This window comes from Rattus rattus, chromosome 18 (assembly GCF_011064425.1).
Source record: "Rattus rattus isolate New Zealand chromosome 18, Rrattus_CSIRO_v1, whole genome shotgun sequence".
In the NCBI taxonomy this organism is placed as follows: domain Eukaryota; kingdom Metazoa; phylum Chordata; class Mammalia; order Rodentia; family Muridae; genus Rattus; species Rattus rattus.
Window position 1 is genome coordinate 28,608,440 of NC_046171.1, and position 20,106 is coordinate 28,628,545.

General features: G+C 41.6%; 1 pseudogene; it reads left to right on the forward strand.

Annotated features, from left to right (window-relative positions):
* The first annotated feature begins 4,173 nt into the window (after positions 1–4,173).
* LOC116887666 overlaps positions 4,174–20,106 on the forward strand; it is a 33,451-nt pseudogene continuing 17,518 nt past the window's right edge.

The following is a 20,106-nucleotide window of genomic DNA, read 5'->3' on the forward strand; positions in this document are numbered from 1 at the left end:
AAATCCTGTAACAATCTCTACCTGTTTGATTTTTCTTAATTACAAATAAGTTTGAGTTAGTCAATCACAATCTTTCAGTTCTCCTTGTAACACCAGAGCACAGCCACAAGGTCACCTGAGTTCTGAGTATGTGACTAGGCAGCTGTTCTTGGGGCAGTGGAATTAGCATCAAAATACAGATAGCTTCAGGGCAAACCACAACTTTGGAAAGCAAAACTCAACCTCCAACAATCTAGTCTCCAAAATCCAGTCTCTAAAATGCCAAGTCTGTCCTTCATGCTACTAAGTTTGACTGCCAATTCCTACATATGAACGCACGATGGTGCGGTCTTCGATACCTCAACAAAGAGACATTGTCCTAAATTCTTTTAGAAGCCTGGTTTCTAGGATAAGAGTTTCATAAAAATATTATCTCAATTTAGACCTGTTTCCCTAGATTGGCTCATGCCACATGTTGTCTAGAATGACTTCATCCAAATTACAGTTTTAAGCCAACTTTCTGTTACCAATATTATACTTTTTTAACCATATCCAATAACCTAAAAGCCAATAGTCCATGACCAAGGCATATAGAGTATATTTATACATTTAAAACCAATGAGAAACAAAATTGGAGTGGCTACACATATCTTTAATATTTAGACCAAGCACCATTTTTACTTTTCTAGCTATGATTTTAAGAGAAGCACCTTGTCACCTGTTGAGTCTAATAATTACAGTCAAAGATTTTCTAAGGGAAACAGCCATCAGTTTTATTACGATAGAAGCTGAGGAGCTGCTGGCACCTTTAAGATCAGCTCATGTAGATGCTCAGCCCCCCGGGCAGCTTCTCCAGCTGACCTAGACTCCTGGCTACAGGTACAGGGCTCTAAAGGCCTGATTGAAACTGCTTTTTATTCATTTGTTCCTTTTTGAAACGAGTTAAAACCAAATCAAGGTGTGAACGACCAGCAGATAAAGGTTTTACCATTTTCTCTTTTGAACATGAAACATAAAACATTTAAGCAACAAGAAACAAAAACCACAGACATAAACTGACATACATGGACAGCTTGGTGCACCAAGGACAGACAATAGACAAAGAGGGAAAAAACCAGATGGTGTTCCACGAAAGGGAACCCAGATTCCAATAGGAGTCAGCAGAGAGGTGGGATTTCCCCTTTCCCACCACTTCCACGGTGACCATCCACTCGAGTGGAGTTGATATGGACGATGGATTGTTTCAATTCCTGGACTAGTCCATCAACGTGTTGAAACCAAATTCCTGTAAGATACTGAGACATATTACGGGATATCTGAGCAGCATGACTGACATTCACAAATGGTATGGAAGTGAAACACAGTCCTGAATATTTCCACTCACAACCCAATTACATTAACTCCATCAAGCTGTGCATGGGCATTGAGATGTCCTTTTGTTTGATTCTCCTGAATAAATTTTCAGGCGGCCTACCTCTATCAAATCTGATCAGTATGACTCTGTGAAGCTTAAACAAAATAACTTTCGGTTTCTTCACAGTGGCTCTCCACCTAGGCCCATATCTTTCTTCCTCATAGCGAGCTGCCTCATCTTCTAAATCCTCTTCCTCAGAGGAGCTAAGCTCGTCTGTCTCTGAGCTATCAAGTTCTGAAGCCTCTAACTCCTTTACCGGATAAAGACTTCTCCTTTTCAAGACTTTTTTCTCCTTTCTCTGTTTCTCTCCCGGGGCGTTCTTTCCCCAACCTCTCGCTTCCTCAGATCTGGAGTCTTTGGAAGGGTCTTTTTGCTTATATTTATCTTTTCTCTTTGAGCTCTTTAATTTTTTACCCCGCTCTGTTTTTGACATGCTGCCTTGTAACTTCCCTAGCACTCTCCGTCCCGCCACCACAGTTGGGCGGCATTTCCCATCTTCTAGGCGAGACCTCTGACGTTGTCTAGCAGCAGCCGCAAAATCAAAAACCAAAAGAGAAAGCATGAAGGCTGCTAAAATGATAACAAAAACTTCCGCCGCATCTTCTAGCGGGAGAGAGAAGTGAAACAGATCAAGACCAAACATATCTTTCAGAGCTTACCTTAAAACACTGCAGTTCTGGATTCTCTCCGCGGACGGAGGACCCCTTCTCGGTGCCTGGCGATGGTGTGGCGTTTTTTCCCGGGTTTCAGCACCAGATGTCCCGCGCTATCTCGCCAGCAAGAACACGCGGGGACACACGAATATCTCACACACACCACATGTACTTTCCTTTCACTCACACACACAATCTTCATACACACCTCACATTCTCTCTTCACTCACTCTTCACATGCTCTTCTCATGCTCTCTCACATTCCCTCTCACATTCACTCTTTCATTTGTTCTCACATTTGCTCCCACATTCACTTTTCACATGCTTTCTCTCTTTCACTCTTTACATGTTCTCTCTCATTTACTCTTCACATACTCTCTCTCATGTTCTCTAGCCTTTCTCTTGCCCCGGTTTTTTATTGATAATCCAAAAACAGGTAGAAAAAAAGACATTGTATAATCATTGCCAAATCAAATTCAAAAGAATGACCACATCCCATAAAGAACTAAGAATTACAATTGTTCCCCAAAGTTTTGTTCTCCCCATTCCCAGGCCTGTGGCCAAAATAATAATAATTGTAAACTTATCATTATTTAAACTTTAATTTTTAACTTGTTATACTTTATTGCTCAAAGCTCCGAGGTCAGCTACTTACATTTTCCTGGGAAGCTCTAATTATAAATGACATAGGCAAAGCTGCCAGGCAGTGGCCAGAAAGAATCAAGTTAACCCTTAACTCAGTGGTTCCTCTAGCTTTCTGTTCCTTGTACACAATGACTCTCATAAGAGTCCCAACATTTTGACTTAGTTTTACTAGTATATAATTTTATGTATTCTATACTTCCTTATCCAGGAACCACTCTCAAATGTTTTGTAAAACACATTTCCTAACTTCAATAACTTTTTCCTTTAAGATCCCAATGTTGGCTCTAATTCATTTTCTAATAATTTCTTTAAAGTTTCTCTACAAGTCAAACATTAATCTGGAACTACTATTGTGTAGTTATTACATTGTTTCCAAGATGAGAACATACAACATGTACCTGGGCCATTTAGGGCTGTGTTGTGCTGTGCCCCTATGCCTCAATTTCCAATTGTTTAAGAATCATAACATCAAAGAACATCTAGTTTCACAGAATTCACCAGAACAAAAGGAGAAAGAAGTAGGAAAGTCAGATATAATAGAATAATTAGGCACACCAAGGCCAACTGAAAAGCAGTCACGCACAAATGAAATCTATACAGCCGTTGTCCAGGGTTAAGGTTAGGAGAAATGGGAACAACCAGTTTTTACAAAGAGCTGCTGCGGGCTACTGAGATGTCACCGTTCCAGCCTACTGCAGGCAGCCTCTTATTTCAGATGGCGGTCCCCTAGAGGGATGTGTCTCCTACTTCTCAGGGTCCCAGAAGCCACCCTACTTTACAAGGAACTGCTGCGGTCTTCTGAGATGTCTCCATCCTGGCCCACTGCTGGTAGTCCCTGTCATCGTATGCTGTCCCCTGACTAATTACTGATGTCCAAGCCAGGCTGTTATCAAAGAACATTTGAAAGGAATTTGTGAAAATATAAAAAACAAAAACAGGAACAACCACTTACATCTCTTTCATAAGCAACTTTACTAGAAATGTATGATCACACACTTCCTGGTATTTAAATCAACTGTGGAGAGCTTTTGGGGGCTGCTTCTAAAACTTGGCAGGAATTTGACATCCGATCAGGACAAAGAAGTACGCTCAGGGCAGGAATCTGACTTTGGGCTAGGACTCAGGAAATGGGCTCAGATTAAGGACATTTACATTGAGTTAAAGCAAAGCTCAGAGCGGGCTCCAGGGAGGCATGTATGGCATTCCTTTTGTCTTGGTCATCCTGATTAGCCCCTAGAAAGGTTAATGGGGTTAATGGGATTTCGTTTATTGCCTGGCTTGTTCCTTGACCCAAAACTGATATTATTTTGCATGTACTTAAAGTGATATAAAAGCAGACTGAAAAAAAAAAATAAACTGACTTCAGCCTTAGAATTGGCTGGGGTCATGCTAGAGTGTTGTCTAATTGTCAGTTTACTTTTTAATCCTTGCTCCTGTCCTGGAGAACCTGTCGACTGACTGAGCTGGCTTGGTCAATAAACAATGGACAACTTAGATGATGAGCCTGCCATTCGACACACTGCAACAGACGAATATTTATCACCAGATGAAATCTTAACAGAAGATGAACAGAAGCCATGGAAGGAGTCTAAGAATGGTCTGATAAACTTCTGTAAATGAACCTGCCACACATAAAGCAAACTTTATTACTTACTCTAAATGTTTCAAAATTCAGAAACACAAGTGGTGATCTCTGACATGACATTTGAGTGAACATGGTAAATAATTTATTTCCTTCAAGGCTATGATGAAAAAGAGATGAAACGAGACTTTTTTTCTTGAAACTGAAGACAACTATTGTTGGTATTCTGTCTAAGTTCTACCCCCCAACAGCTACGGGGCAACCGCCGGGTATGCTCCGCCCCACAGTTGCCTGGCAACAACCAGGCATACCTGACTATAAAAGGGGCTGCTTAGCCCCTCCTCTTTCTCTTACTCTTCTCTTGCTCTTATTTTCTTCTCTCTTGCCCTCTTCTCTTTGTCCCTAATCTCCCCATACCCCCTTCCCTCCACGTGCTCATGGCTGGCCTTTACTTATCCCCCTTTATACTCTTCTTCTCTCATTAAACCTTTCCATGTGGAACCATGTTGACTTGGTGTGCTTTGACTGGGCGTGAGCTGACATTTCTACTCCAACATTGGTGACTCGAACTCAGTTTTTGATCTCCCTGTGACTACTGGTCTCTCAACATGAGCCACTTGTGCTCGCATGGTGCCATGGTGGAGAGATGGAGCCACACGCACCCGCCGCTCCCGCTGCAGCGCCTGCTGGTCCCCAACCTGCAATCACTTGGCTTGGGCGGCTCGCTCATGTGGGCTCTGGTGAGAAGGGTTACTTGATCGCCACTGCACTTCCTTCAGTTGCATCCTGCTGTTGCGTCCCGCTGTGTCCGCTGTGCCATTGGACACTGCCACCTGCTGGCTGCTGTGGGACTCAGGACTTCCACCATGTAAGTTGCTGCTGCTGCTACCACTCCCTCCGTAGTTCACTATGTGGTGCCACCTCTTGCCACGTGGTCAGGCCCTCATCAACCACACGGTCTCTCTCCTCCTGCGACCAAAAATTCCTCACTTTTTATGGGATCTTCATAATTACAGCCAGTAGTCTGGTAAATGGAAGGAGGTTCTTTATGTCCAAGTATTGGTATACCTTCCCTTCACTCTAGCCACTCTCTGTGTTTCACTTCCTGTGGCATCCCGCTGAGGTATGTGTCCCACGTACTGGCTGGTCAGCCCAGCAGCTTCCTGCCAAGGAGAGCACCTTCTTCAAGCACAGGCCAGTGAGCAGTGACCAACTCAACCTCTGTGCACTTTCTTTACCTCAGAGCTTGACTTTCCATGGTGTACACATGGTCTCAGGGGAGTGTTCTTGAGCTTGGAGCTATTCCTGTGCTGACCCTGGGAATGGATCCTTTCACTGACCCTCGACCCTTGTGCTAGGACCTTTTCCCTTGAGTGAGACTTTTCCTCCTTTTTTTTTTTTTTAAATTTTTTTTGAGACAGTTTAAAATGCCAGGCTGGGTCTGGATAAACTGCTCTCTGACTCAGGCACATGAGCTCCGAGTGTAGCCCCAGCACTGGTAGGGACAATTAATAATCCCTATCCTCGCCTACGGGTCTTATCGGTCTTTGCTGCCTGTCCCTATTTCCTGGGATGTTTTGGTCTAATTTACACTAAGCAGAAAACAGTATCTTTGTCTGGCCCCATCCCCAGGTCTTCCCCTCCTCCCTTCTTTGTTGCTGCAGCCCCTGGTTCGCAGTAGCAGGAAAAGCAGGTCTGGTCTTATCCCTTGCGCTTGCCAGGGACTCTGTCTGTGAGACCTGCTTTCCCATGCAGCAATGATAGGAAGTTATCAAAATCCTGACCTTGATCCTGACAATGAACTTGTCATTAATGCACAACCATGTATATATTATCTTGATAGCAGAAAGGAAAAAAAAAAGTGTACAAGAGGAAAACGCTAGTCATGGAAACTTGTTGATAAAGACTTTAGACATCATAGTTGTTGGGGTTTAAATCTCGGCCCACATCTGGACAAAGAACACCGAGCCAGCATGATTCCATGTGGAAAGGTTTAATGAGAGAAGAAGAGTAGAAAGGGGGATAAGAAAAAGCCGGCTATGGGGAAAGAAGGGACAAAGAGAAGAGGGCAAGAGAGTAGAGAAGAGCAAGAGAAGAGTAAGAGAAAGAGGAGGGGGGCAAGCAGCCCCCTTTATAGTCAGGTATACCTGGCTGTTGCCAGGCAACTGTGGGGCAGAGCATACCTGGCCGTTGCCAGGTAGCTGTGGGGGTGGAGCTTAGACAGAATACCAACATTCCCCCATTTTGGTTTAATTAAAAAAGAAAAATTAGAGGTGATGGTGGAGCAGGAATAGGGGCATCGTGATCTCTGACTATTTCTTACTTGCTTCAGGCGACGTGTCTCTAGGGAACCTAGAAAAATGGGTACAGGGTGTTTGTCCAGTCTTAGAGTTGGCTGTTTTCCTTGTTGTCTAGGGTCTGAGGATAGGTCAGAAGGGACAGGTCCAATAGAAGCGTCTGTGTCTGTGAGCGGAGATTGGAACATCTGGAGGTGGCTTCTCTGGAGCTGTCCTGGGTGTAGTAAGCGCCTGGACTTGACAAGATGCTGGAACACACATATATTTACTATAGGTGGAGAATAAGATTAAGTGCATTTGAGAGAAAAGAAATTTTTTTTCCTAGATGTACATTTGAAACCCAAAGGAATCCCATCCTTTGTTATTGGTAGTCAGTGGGAACTTTAGGCAGACGTACTTATCTGGGTGGAGTCTATTTGGTTCATGAGAGGTGGGTCTGAGTGGGTTTCCTGTAGCTTATATGTTTATAAAAGAGATAACATGAGTTAACAGCATGAACATTCTTTAAGATAAGCTTTTTGTGGAGCAGAAGGAAGAATTTGTCCTACAGAATGTGTCCTAGATCTCTTAAAACAGTTTGCCACGACAAAGAGTCAGAAAAAGCAGTTTCCAGATCCTATTTGGAAAGACTTTTTAGCAACAGAGGTGTTCTGGACCTCCCAGACTTGGGGGATCTACCTGAGAAGCTGATAAAGGAAGCAATGTGTCAGCAAGGCAAGCTAACACCAAAGACAACTTGATATCGAGAATCAAGTGCAGGAACCTAAGCAACAGAAACCAAACTACTTGGTATCATCAAAGCCCAGTTCTCCCACCAAAGCAAATACTGGATATCCCAACACACTGGAAAAGCAAGATTTGGATTTAAAATTCCTCCTGTCACATAATAGTCAAAACACCAAACACACAAAACAAATAAAAATATTAAAAGCAGTAAAGGAAAAGGGTCAAGTAACATATAAAGGCAGACCTATCAGAATCACACCAGACTTCTCAGCTGAGACTATGAAAGCCAGGAGATCCTGGACAGATGTCATACAAACCCTAAGAGAACACAAATGCCAGCCCAGGTTACTGTATCCAGCAAAACTCTCAATTAACACAGATGGAGAAACCAAGATATTCCATGCCAAAACCAAATTTACACAATATCTTTCCACAAATCCATCCCTACAAAGGATAATAGATGGAAAATTCCAGCACAAGGAGGGAAACTACACTGAAGAAAAAGCAAGAAACTAATCACCTTGCAATGAAACCAAGAGAGCCACACAAAATATTATTTGCAGATGATATGATAGTGTATTTAAGTGGCCCCAAAAGTTCCACCAGAGAACTACTAAGCCTGATAAACAACTTGAGCCAAGTGGCTGGGTATAAAATTAACTCAAACAAATCAGTAGCCTTCCTCTACTCAAATGACAAACAGGCTGAGAAAGAAATTAGGGAAACGACACTCTTCACAATAGTCACAAATAACATAAAATACCTCGTGTGATTCCAACCAAGCAAGTGAAAAATCTGTATGACAAGAACTTCAAGTCTCTGAAGAAAGAAATTGAAGAAGATCTCAGAAGATGGAAAGACCTCCCATGCTCATAGATTGGCAGGATTAATATAGTAATTAATAAGTAAAAATGGCCATTTTGCCAAAAGCAATCTACAAATTCAATGCAATCCCCATCAAAATTCCAACTCAATTTTTCATATAAAGAGCAATTTGCAAATTCATCTAGAATAACAAAAAACTCAGGATAGCTAAAACTAACCTCAACAGTAAAAGGACTTCTGGGAGAATCACCATCCCTGACCTCAAGCTCTATTACACAGCAGTAGTGGTAAAACTGTATGATATCGGTACAGAGACAGACAGATAGATCAGTGGAATAGGACTGAAGACCCAGAAATGAACCCGCACACCTATGGTCACTTGATTTTTGACAAAGGAGCTAAAACCATCCAGTGGAAAGAAGATAGCATTTTCAACAAATGGTGCTGGTTCAACCTGAGGTCAGTATGTAGAAGAATGCAAATTGACCTATTCTTATTGCCCTGTACAAACTTTAATCCAAGTGGATCAAGAACCTCCACATAAAACCAGTTACACTCAAACTAATAGAAAAAGTGGGGAAGAGCCTCCTCGATCACATGGGCACTGGGGAAAATTTCCTGAACAAAACATCAATGGCTTATGCTCTAAGATCAAGAATTGACAAATGGGATCTCATAAAACTGCAAAGCTTCTTTTAGGCAAAGGACACTGTCAATAGGACAAAATAGTAACCAATAGATTGGGAAAAGAGCTTTACCAATCGTACATCCAATAGATTGCTAATATCTAAAATATACAAAGAACTCAAGAGAATCAAATAATCTTAATTTAAAAATGGGGTACAGAGCTAAACAAAGAATTCTCACCTGAGAAATATGGAATGGCTGAGAAGCACCAAGAAATGTTCAACATCCTTAGTTGTGGAGACATAGAAATGCAGCTCCCAGACAGGATCAAGTAAAGACTGATGACAGGTGCGAGTAGGGGCTGGAATGCCACCCTTGAGAAGAAAATGTTTTTCTCGCTTGGCCTTAAACTATGTTCTGCTATGTCCTCTTTTTTGTGGAAGCAGCTCTCATGCTCTGTGGGTTATGACAAGTATATTTTGATAATAAGAAGAGGGGTGATTTGTTATATAAATATTTTAAGAAGTCTTTGTTTAGTCTTATCTCTTTGTTTAGTCTTGCCTCAGTTATTCCTGGTATTGTGAGAATAATGATCTTATGGTTTCTTTCCAATAGGAAATTGAGGTAATGCACATTCATGTCTATATAAGGATTAATAAAGCTTGCAACCCCATGCAGTTGCTTCTGCCTTTGCTCTGCATCCCCTGTGTCCTGGTTATTTGCGACCATACCCAGGGCCCGAAATGCACTAGATGTTGACACTTAGTCATCAGGGAAATGCAATTCAAAACAACCCTGAGATTCCACCTCACACCAGTCAGAATGGCTAACATCAAAAACTCAGGTGACAGCAGATGCTGGTGAGGATGTGGAGAAAGAGGAACACTCCTCCATTGTTGGTGGGATTGCAAACTGTTACAACCACTCTGGAAATCAGTCTGGGGGTTCCTCAGAAAATTGAACACTGCACTACCTGAGGACCCAGGTATATATATATACCTCTCCTGAGCATATACCCAAAAGATGCTCCAACATATAACAAGGACACATGCTCCACTATGTTTATAGCAGCCTTATTTATAATAGCTAGAAGCTGGGAAGAACCCAGATGCCTTTAAACAGAGGAATGGATACAGAAAACATGGTACATCTACACAATGGAATATTACTCAGCTATCAAAAACAATGACTTCATGAAATTCATAGGCAAATGGATGGAACTAGTAAATATCGTCTTGAGTGAGGTAATCAAATCTTTCTCTCTTTCTCTCTCTTCTCTCTCTCTTTCTCTCTCTTTCTCTCTCTCTCCTCTCTCTCTCTTCTCTCTCTCTCTCTCTCTCTCTCTCACACACACACACACACACACAAAACCATGGTATGCACTCACTGATAAGTGGATATTAGCCCAAAAGCTCGAATTATCCAAGATATAATCCACAGACCACATGAAGCTTAAGAAGATGGACAACCAATGTGTAGATGCTTCAGTCTTTCTTAAAAGGAGGAACAAAAGGGGTTGGGGATTTAGTTCAGTGGTAGAGCGCTTGCCAAGGAAGGCAAGGCCCTGGGTTCGGTCCCCAGCTCCGAAAAAAAGAACCAAAAAAAAAAAAAAAAGGAGGAACAAAAAATATTCATAGGAGGGGATATGGAGACAAAGTTTGGAGCAGAGACTGAAGGAATGGCCATTCAGAGCCTGCCCCTCCTGGGGATACAGCCCATTTATATACAGCTACCAAAACTAGATAATATTGATGAAGCCAAGAAGTGCATGCTGACAGGAGCCTGATATGGCTGTCTCCTGAGAGGCTCAGCCTCAACATCACAAATACAGAGGCGAATGCTAACAGCCTGTAAAGCCAGGGCCACATGGACAATGCTGATGAGTTCTGCTTCTTGCTGTGGCTGGAACACAGTCCCTTCTACATTATCACCAGTTTTCTGTTCTCTAACTTCTTTACTGCCTAAGCTTGGCTGACCTGGAACTTGCTCTATAGATTGATCTTGGACTCAGAGATCTGCATGGCTCTATATCCACAGGGCTGGACCTAAGGTTTTATTTACCTGAAACTTGTTCTGTACCAGGATGGACTAGAATTCAGAGATCTGCTTGATGCTTATCTCCTAGGGTTTAAGGGCAAGAACTACCATGCCTAGACCTATGCTTTCCATTGTAGAACTTAAATTTTAAACCAAGAATAGCACTCACAACCCGTTCCTTGACAACTTGACATATAATTGTATCTCCTGGTGTCAATATGAAAACAATAACCAGGTAATAATAATAATGCCTAACATGATATCACTCTGTCCAGTTTCTCTCCAATATGTTTCTTCTCTGTGTTCTGAGATGACCATGGTATAGAAAATGTTTCCACATTTATTATATTCACAGGGTATCTTTGCAACATGTGCTTTTTTATGCACTCAGAGAAGACCATGATTATTGATTACTCTTAGGGTTTCTCTCTTGTATTTGGTCTATTATATAGTTACACGTGACTGTGATTTGCAAAGACTTTAGCACATAGGTTACATTCATAAGTTTTTTATATCTCTGTAGATGACTGTGACCTGCAAAGGGTTTACCACATAACATTCATAAGGTTTATCTCCTCTATGTCTTCTTTTATGTCATTGTAGATGACCGTGACTCACAAATGCTTTACCACATTGATTGCACTCATAAGGATTCTCTACAGTTCTTTTATAATATCGGAGACTATTGTGATGTGCAAAGGCTTTACCACAGTAATTACATTGATAAGATTTCTCTCCAGTATGTGTTCTTTTATGTTTTTGGAGACTAATGTGACGTGCAAAATCTTTACCACATTGATTGCACTCGTAAGGTTTCTCTCCAGGATGTGTTCGTTTATGGTACCGGAGACCACTGTTTTGAAAAGGCTTTGCCACATTGACTACATCCATCATGTGTTCCTTTATGTCTTTGGAGATGACTGACATGCAAAGGCTTTACCACATTGATTTTTTTCTAATATGACTTCATTCATGCCTGCAACTATAATTGGCACATGTAAAAGCTTTACCACATTCAAACTTTTTTTAAAAAAGATTTATTCATTTATTATATATAAGTACACTGTAGCTGTCTTCAGACACACCAGAAGAGGGCATCGGATCCCATTACAGATGGTTGTGAACCACCACGTGGTTGCTGGGATTTGAACTCGGAACCTCTGGAAGAGCAGTCAGTGCTCTTAACCACTGAGCCCTCTCTCCATCCCACATTCAGACTTTTTATCAATGGGAATGAATTTTACAATTTGGTCTAATGGTAAAGAAGAATCAGAACGTAAGGTTTTATCACTGTTTATATTCATGTTGTTCCCCTTCATTATGGGTTGTTTTACATCTTTGAAGATATCCATCATGGTATGAAATTTACTACACGGCTCACATTTATAACATCCTTTTTTCTTTTCTTTTTTTCGGAGCTGGGGACTGAACCCAGGGCCTTGCACTTGCTAGGCAAGCGCTCTACCACTGAGCTAAATCCCCAACCCCTATAATATCCTTTTTTAAATTTTTTTTATTTTTTTATTTTTTTTATCGTGTCAAGCCAGGAGAGGAAGAGAGAGAGAGAGAGAGAGAGAGAGAGAGAGAGAGAGAGAGAGAGAGAGAGAGAGAGAGAGAGAGAGAGGGAGAGCAGAAGGGAGAGTCACATCCTTTTTTTAATGTGAGACTTTTATATGAAGTATTTCACGTATCTGCAGAACAGTAGGACACCTCAAAGGTTAACAACACTGACTGTATTCCTAATTTGTCATATACTATGAGTCAATGCACATTTGCAAGGTGAACCAAGACAAAGAGAAGAATTTACAAATTCCTAGTACTTAGATATTTTCTGCAGTGTGACCTTGGGCATATTGGCAGTAAGCTCAAAAACGAATTAATTGAAAACGTGTATCATATTCAGAAAGTCTACCAAAGGGGGAAATACTACACATATTCTCATTGCTCTGGGACAGAACAATTTCAATTTCTCTATGTTCATGTGGCTTTTATCCATTGTGACATACGATATATTCATTAAAAGAATAACAAGTAACAAATGAAAGATTCCCACATTGCTTTCACACAATTTGACTTTTTGTTCCTCATAGACATGTGGCTTATGGATTAAGGTTTCTCCATGACAACATTTTGACTCATAAACTACCCTCTCAATAAACTTAGCAATGTCACTGCAAGTATATGAGTATCACCAACTTTATCATGGACTATTTGCTTATTAAAGGTTTTGGATGGGAGCTGGAGAGATGCCTTGGTTTTTAAGAGCACTGACTGCTCTTCCAGATGTCCTGAGTTTGACTCCCAGCACCTACATGGTTGCTCACAATGATCCGTTGTGGCATCTGATGCCCTCTTTTGGTGTGTCTGAAGACAGCTATAGTGTACTCCTATATATGAAATAAATAAATAGTTCATTTAAAAAAGAGGATATGAGAAGTGAGGTATGGGACGCGCTTCTTTAAAAAAAGAAAGGCTTTGGACATATAACCATTTCAATGTGTATACGTTTTACAATCTCTAAGTGCCATGAGACTCAACAAATTGGCAGTTCTACAGCGTAGCTCTAAGGCAGCTACAAATCTAATAAAGATGTTGGTTAAGGTGTGTTTCCTTGTCTTTTTTCTTAAACAAATGCCTTGGTTCACAAATCAGATAACTGACATTGAGGTGCATGGTTCTGTGACAATATTATAATCATAGCTACACTCTGAAGCTTTCCACCCAGCAGCTGACTGAAACAGATGCAGAAATCCTCAGCCAAACATTAAATGAACCCTGAGGACTCTTATGAAAGTGTACAGAGAATGGGATAGGAGTGCTGCAGGAAGACCAAAGATTCAACTAACTGAACCCTTCGGGACTCTCAGAGACTGAGCCACCAACCAAAGAGCATACACAGGCTGGACTAAGGCTCCTGGCACATATGTAGCAGAAGTGCAGCTCAGACTTCACGTGGCTCTCACAACTGAAGTAGAGGCTGTTGCTAAAGCTCTTAACTGTCTTTGGAATCTGTTTCCTTAACTGGGCTGCCATGTCTGGGAGAGGATGCACTTAACCCAACAGAGACTTAATGCACCATGGTTGGGGGACGCCCAAGAGGGCCCATAGTCATTCAAAGGAGAAATAGAGGAGATTGGGGACAGGGAGATTGGGAAGCGGGTAATCTGGAGTGGGAAAAGTGATCAGGATGATAATGAATACATAAATTATTGGAGAAACAAAGAAAGGAAGGAAGGAAAGAAGGAAGGAAGAAAGACAGACAGACAGACAGACAGAAAGACAGAAAGAAAGGAAGAAAGAAAGAAAAAGAAAGAAAGAAAGAAAGAAAGGAAGAAAGAAAGAAAGAAAGATGATGAGTCTATAGATACACAAATCCTATCCCCTAATAAAAAAATCTGGAAATGCAAAGACTTACCATATTGATTACATTCATAAGGTTTCTCTCCAGTATGATTTCTTTTATGATATTGGAGACTAGTATGTTGTGATCATGCTTTAACACACTCATTGCATTCATAGGGTTTCTCTTCAACATCACCTCATTAATTCCAGCAATGATAATTGGCACATATGAAAGCTTTACCACATTCATTACCCTGATCAATCATTTTATTAGTGTGAATTAATTTTACAATTTGGTTTAAAGGTAAAGAGGAGTAAGATGTGAACATTTTATCATGTTGCTTATGTCCGTGGGGTTCCCCCTCACCATGGGTTGTTTATCTCCTTTGAAGATACCTGTGATGGTAAGAACATTCATTGCATGACTCACAGTTATAACATCCTTTTTCTTTCTTTCTTTTTTTTTTTTTTTTGGTCTGGAGCTGAGGACCGAACCCAGGGCCTTGCGCTTGCTAGTCAAATGCTCTACCACTGAGTTAAATCCCCAATCCCTAACATCCTTTTTCTTGATCACATTTCTATATGACATATTTCACATATCTGAAGAAAAATGAAATGACTCAGTGCTTTATAACACTGATCGCATTCACAATTTTTTCTATAGTGTGATTCACACCACATTTGCAAAGTGAACCAAGACAAATAGAAGAATTTTCAAACTCCTAGTACCCATGGGAATTTTCTGCAGTGTGACTTTGTGGATGTTCCTAGTAAAGTCATCAAACCAATTATTTGTAAACTTATATTGTAGTGTGTAGTTTTATGCTGTACACACATTTAGCTGCAGAAAGTAACTGTGCTACCAGAACCCTCCTGGCTTCCCTGAAATCCCCAGAAAAATGTCACACAACAGAGTTTCTTTCTTTTCAACATGCCTTAGGGCACAATTGCTGGGTGCTACTATCTCCCACCTGGAAAAGTGTTCCCTTTATAATAATTTTACCTCTGCTCCTCCCACCTACACTTAACATCCCAGTGGCCAGTCACGCCTAGCCCCTGCCAAACATCACTGACACTGGTCTTTAGTAGTGGTCAAATGCCCCAGTTCTTCCCAATACCTCACATGGCTGTTGACTTCTACTCCCTCCAAAGTGTTTGAAAGAACACTCCTTCATTGATCCATGGTTTCCTTTAATGACAGATCAAGAACCAATTGGGGAACAGGACCTTTACATCAGAACTGCTCCCTACATTGTATCATATTCTGAAAGTCTACCAAAGGCAGAATACCTTCTAATTGTCTGAGGTAGAAAGATGTATATTGCTTCTCTCAATATCCCTGCGTTCACATGGCTTTTATCCATTGTGTCAGATAAGATACCAATTTAAAAAGATTAACAAGTAAAAGGTTTCCACATTGCATTCACCCCATTTGACTTTTTGTTCCTCATAAACATGTCATATAGGAGTCAAGGTTTCTTCATGACAACATTATTGGCTCTCATAAATTGTCATAAACAATAGACTTAGCAATGTCACTACAAGAATATGAGTATCACCAACTTTACCTTGGACCATTTGCTTATTAGAAGGTTTAGGATATTTATTTATCATTATTCAATGTGTATTCATTTGCAATATATAATTAACATGAGACTAAACAGATGGCAGTTCCACAGCATAGCTCTAACAGATCAAATAAAGATATCTATTAAAGATATCTATATTTTTTTCTTATAGAAATGTCTTGATACACAATCAGATAACCAACATTGAGGTACATGGTTTTCGAAAATGTAATAATCGTAGCTACACTTAGAGAACTGATATTTTACACTCCTGCTTTTCTTTAGAGCTTCCAGGACATATTAAAATTTCTTTGGAGGCAAATTTATATCAGCTTTCACATGACAGTTAACTTCCATGACTTCTAGAACTTTGACAATGTTCTTCAGTACGATAGTCTTCCCAATTATACTGTAGCATAAAACACAGTACCAAAAAATGAATGATATTCTATTTGAAATTAGGTAAAATTCAAGTTACTATAAATTCTCACAGTACTGTGATAGTTACTGTGAGAATTCAGTGAACCCGACTGATTCGGCTCATTCTTCCTCATTCTCAATTGAAATTACAGAAGATCATCAATAACAAATGTTGTGGGTTGCCATGGTGTTGTTTGAATTCTGACGTAATTCTGCTTCCTCAAGTGGGGCTCTCCTGATGCATAGTGGACCCCAAGGAGCGGATCCTCTACTTAGGTGATTTCATGTGAAACTTCTCCCCATTTTAACTGGTTAGATAAAGGCTAGAGCCTGTGGCTGGGCAGTGGAAGGGAAAGGTGGGGGTGGAGGTTTTAGAGAGTGGGGAAAGAGGAGAGGAAGGAGGAGGAAGAGGTGGAAGAAAGATAATCACAGAGCCTGGAAAAGCTGTAAGTATCAAGGGATTTCAAAGCTGGGGAACTGATTAGTGTGGTGGTGGTGCAGAGAGGAGTCCAGCATAATTGTCCTCTGAGAGTATTCACCTAGGACCTGACTGAAACAGATGAACAGACCACAGCCTAACATTGGACAGTGTTCAATGGAAGAGGTTGGGAAAGGATTGAGGGCCCTGAAGGGATAAGAAGCACACAAGAAGACCAACAGCGTCAACTAACTGGAACCTAGAAAAGTCTCAGGGACTGAGTCATCAATCAAAGAGCATGCACAGGCGGGATCAAGGCCCACACCACATAAGTAGTGGATGGGCAACTCATTCCTCATGTGGGTCTCCCAAGAATTGAAGCGCAGGATGTCCCTTAAGCTGTTGCCTGTTTGTGGAAACTGTTCCCCTAAGTGGGCTGCCTTGTCTGACCTCAGTGGGAGAGCATATGCCCAACTCAGCAGAGACTTGACATGCCAGGGTGGACCCCATTTCTCAGGGGAGGGAAAAAAAAGGGACAGGGAGGAGGGACTGGGTAAGGGGGGATGGGGAGAGTGTAGGGATAGGAACCAAAATTGAATAAATAAATAAATAAATAAATAAATAAATGGAAAAGTAAACAAATGTATATAAATAGAATGAAAATATATAAATCAGCCCATTATTTTTAGATTTTGCCCTACTAATTATCGCAGAGCATAAGCAGAGTTAAGAGAGATTTGGGGACAAAATATCACATGAATGACCTCCAGGTAAATATTTCACAGAATCTATATTCCACAGAAATGCTATGACCTTGACTCTCTCTGTCTGCATTGCTCTCAGCACTCCAATCTTCCAGGTCCTACGGGAGAAGCAGATTGCCCCACAGACCTGGTAAAGGCTGACCCCCAAGGACCAGTCTGCTGGTCCAAGGAAGAGATGCTAACTTTGTTGGAATGGACGAAAGCTCCACGTACACCTTTCTGTAATTTTTGCCATCTCAATTTCTGATATTTTCCACGTTCCTCCAAAAGAGAACATCCTAAGTTCAGTCCAGTAGCAAGATCACTTTTTAAAATTTTTTTTTGCAAAATCACTTTTTTGAATAAAAAGTTTTTGGTTCTAACTTGCCATTCTGCTGCTGATTGAATCTTCTGAGCAAAAAAAAAAAAAAAAAAAATCCCCTCAGGTAATAAATGGTGATTTTTCCATGATTCTGTCAGATGACAGTTAATTACTTTGGAAACTTGGGATAGAAACTGAAGCTAGAAAATGAAGGCAAAAATCGTGAGCAAAAATTATTTTCTGTTTTGCTCTCTTCTTTGGTCGCTGTCCCATGCTCAGCAAGCTCTCTCATCCAGCCCAGGCCCACTAGCTTAGGAATATTGCCACCCTCAGTGTTAGAGCCTTCCCACATCAGTCATCAGTACAATCTCTCACAGACATAGAAACCAGCCACTGTGATGAGGGCACACCCTCAATTGAGGCTCCTTCAGATGACTGTACCTCTCAAATGTTGAGGGCTGAAGGCAATTCGGACACAGAAGCAATAATAAATAAGGAAGTTATAAAAACCCAAGACAAACTTGTTAACCAAATCAATCACAAGAGGCCCTGTCACCACCAGAGGAAGTTGGAGTTGTCAGGATAAAGTGGGGAGGGCACCTGGTTCAAAATAAGGAAAGATACACTGGAATGGGGAACTCAGAGGCTGTGCTGCCCCGGGGTGAAGTGTCTTTAAACCCAGGTCCCCTGCCAGTGCGACCAAAGAAGTGGCTGAAACAGCTGAAAGGTGAACAGAGAAGCTGATTGTGCCATAGACCTTGAAGTGGCCACCCCCAAAGGACAGGACCTCTGGTCCAACTTTGCTGGAATAAAGAACAACCTTTCATCTTATGACAGCTCCAAGTTCAAAACTACCGAATTGCATATGGGCTGCGAAGAGGATGGATCGGGAGGGGGAAAATGAGGTCTTTTGATTTCCACCCTGTAAAACAGGGTAGGGAGGGCCTGATTTTGCCCTGGATGCTGCTTCAAAGAGTTTTTTGTCCGGCCTAGGTCCTGTTGGTTAGAAGGATTTAACCCAAGGTAGGGAGCTAGTAACTAAGTTGGGGTGGAAACATTCTGTCTCATTTCCTCTCTAGGTCACACCCAAATAGATGGCCACAGGAGGGCAGTAAAGGCTAGCCAGCAGATTACCTCACGCAGACAGAGGGGAAAATGAAGACAGGATGGCAGATACAAACCCTGGAGCAGGGATCAGGTCTGCTCTAACCTTCCCGGAAATTAGACCAGGGGCACACCGTCTTCTCTACCAGGCTCTGGAACATCTTCCAAGCCCCTGTCATTACAACTCTGCAGCGTGTCCACTGCAGCAGGATTCCAAGTTAGTGTTCGGCATCATCTCCCTCTATGAATACTCAAGAGAAATTTGACAACCAAAGCGCAGAATCACAATCTGAAAGACAAGGCAACAAAACAAAGAACACCAACGACACATCTCCTTACCAGCCACCTTTCACCCCTTAAGTTGGGAGTCCTTGGGATCTTGAGGTTCCCACCCAACATACACAGATGTGATACATAAGTAACAGGGACCCCAAAAGACCACCAAGGAGACTACTGCAATACAAACACACACAATTCTTTATTAAGACTCCCCTAGCAAGGACTTTCACCAGTCACCCTCACATTGGGTTCAAACTGAGAGCCCAGGTTCAATTTAAGAGCCCAAGTCTAGGGCTGCTGGGTATTTATTGTAGTTATAGCAAGATTGGGGAATTTCGATATGGGTCAGCAACTTAATATATTTTTTTAATTAACTTGAGCATTTATTTACATTTCGAATGTTATTCCCTTTCCTGGTTTCCGGGCAAACATCCCCCTAATCCCTCCCCCTCCCCTTCTTTATGGGCGTTCCCCTCCCCATCCTCCCCCATTGCCGCCCCTCCCCCCAACAATCACGTTCACTGGGGGTTCAGTTTTAGCAGGACCAAGGGCTTCCCCTTCCACTGGTGATATTACTAGGATATTCATTGCTACCTATGAGGTCAGAGTCCAGGGTCAGTCCATGTATAGTCTTTTGGTAGTGGCTTAGTCCCTGGAAGCTCTAGTTGCTTGGCATTGTTGTACATATGGGGTCTCGAGCCCCTTCAAGCTCTTCCAGTTCTTTCTCTGATTCCTTCAACGGGGGTCCTATTCTCAGTTCAGTGGTTTGCTGCTGGCATTCACCTCTGTATTTGCTGTATTCTGGCTGTGTCTCACAAGAGCGATCTACATCCGACTCCTGTCGGCCTGCACTACTTTGCTTCATCCATCTTGTCTAATTGGGTGGCTGTATATGCATGGGCCACATGTGGGGCAGGCTCTGAATGGATGTTCCTTCTGCCTCTGTTTTAATCTTTGCTTCTCTATTCCCTGCCAAGGGTATTCTTGTTCCCCTTTTAAAGAAGGAGTGAAGCATTCACATTTTGATCATCTGTCTTGAGTTTCATGTGTTCTAGGCATCTAGGGTAATTCAAGCATTTGGGCTAATTGCCACTTATCAATGAGTGCATACCATGTGTGTTTTTC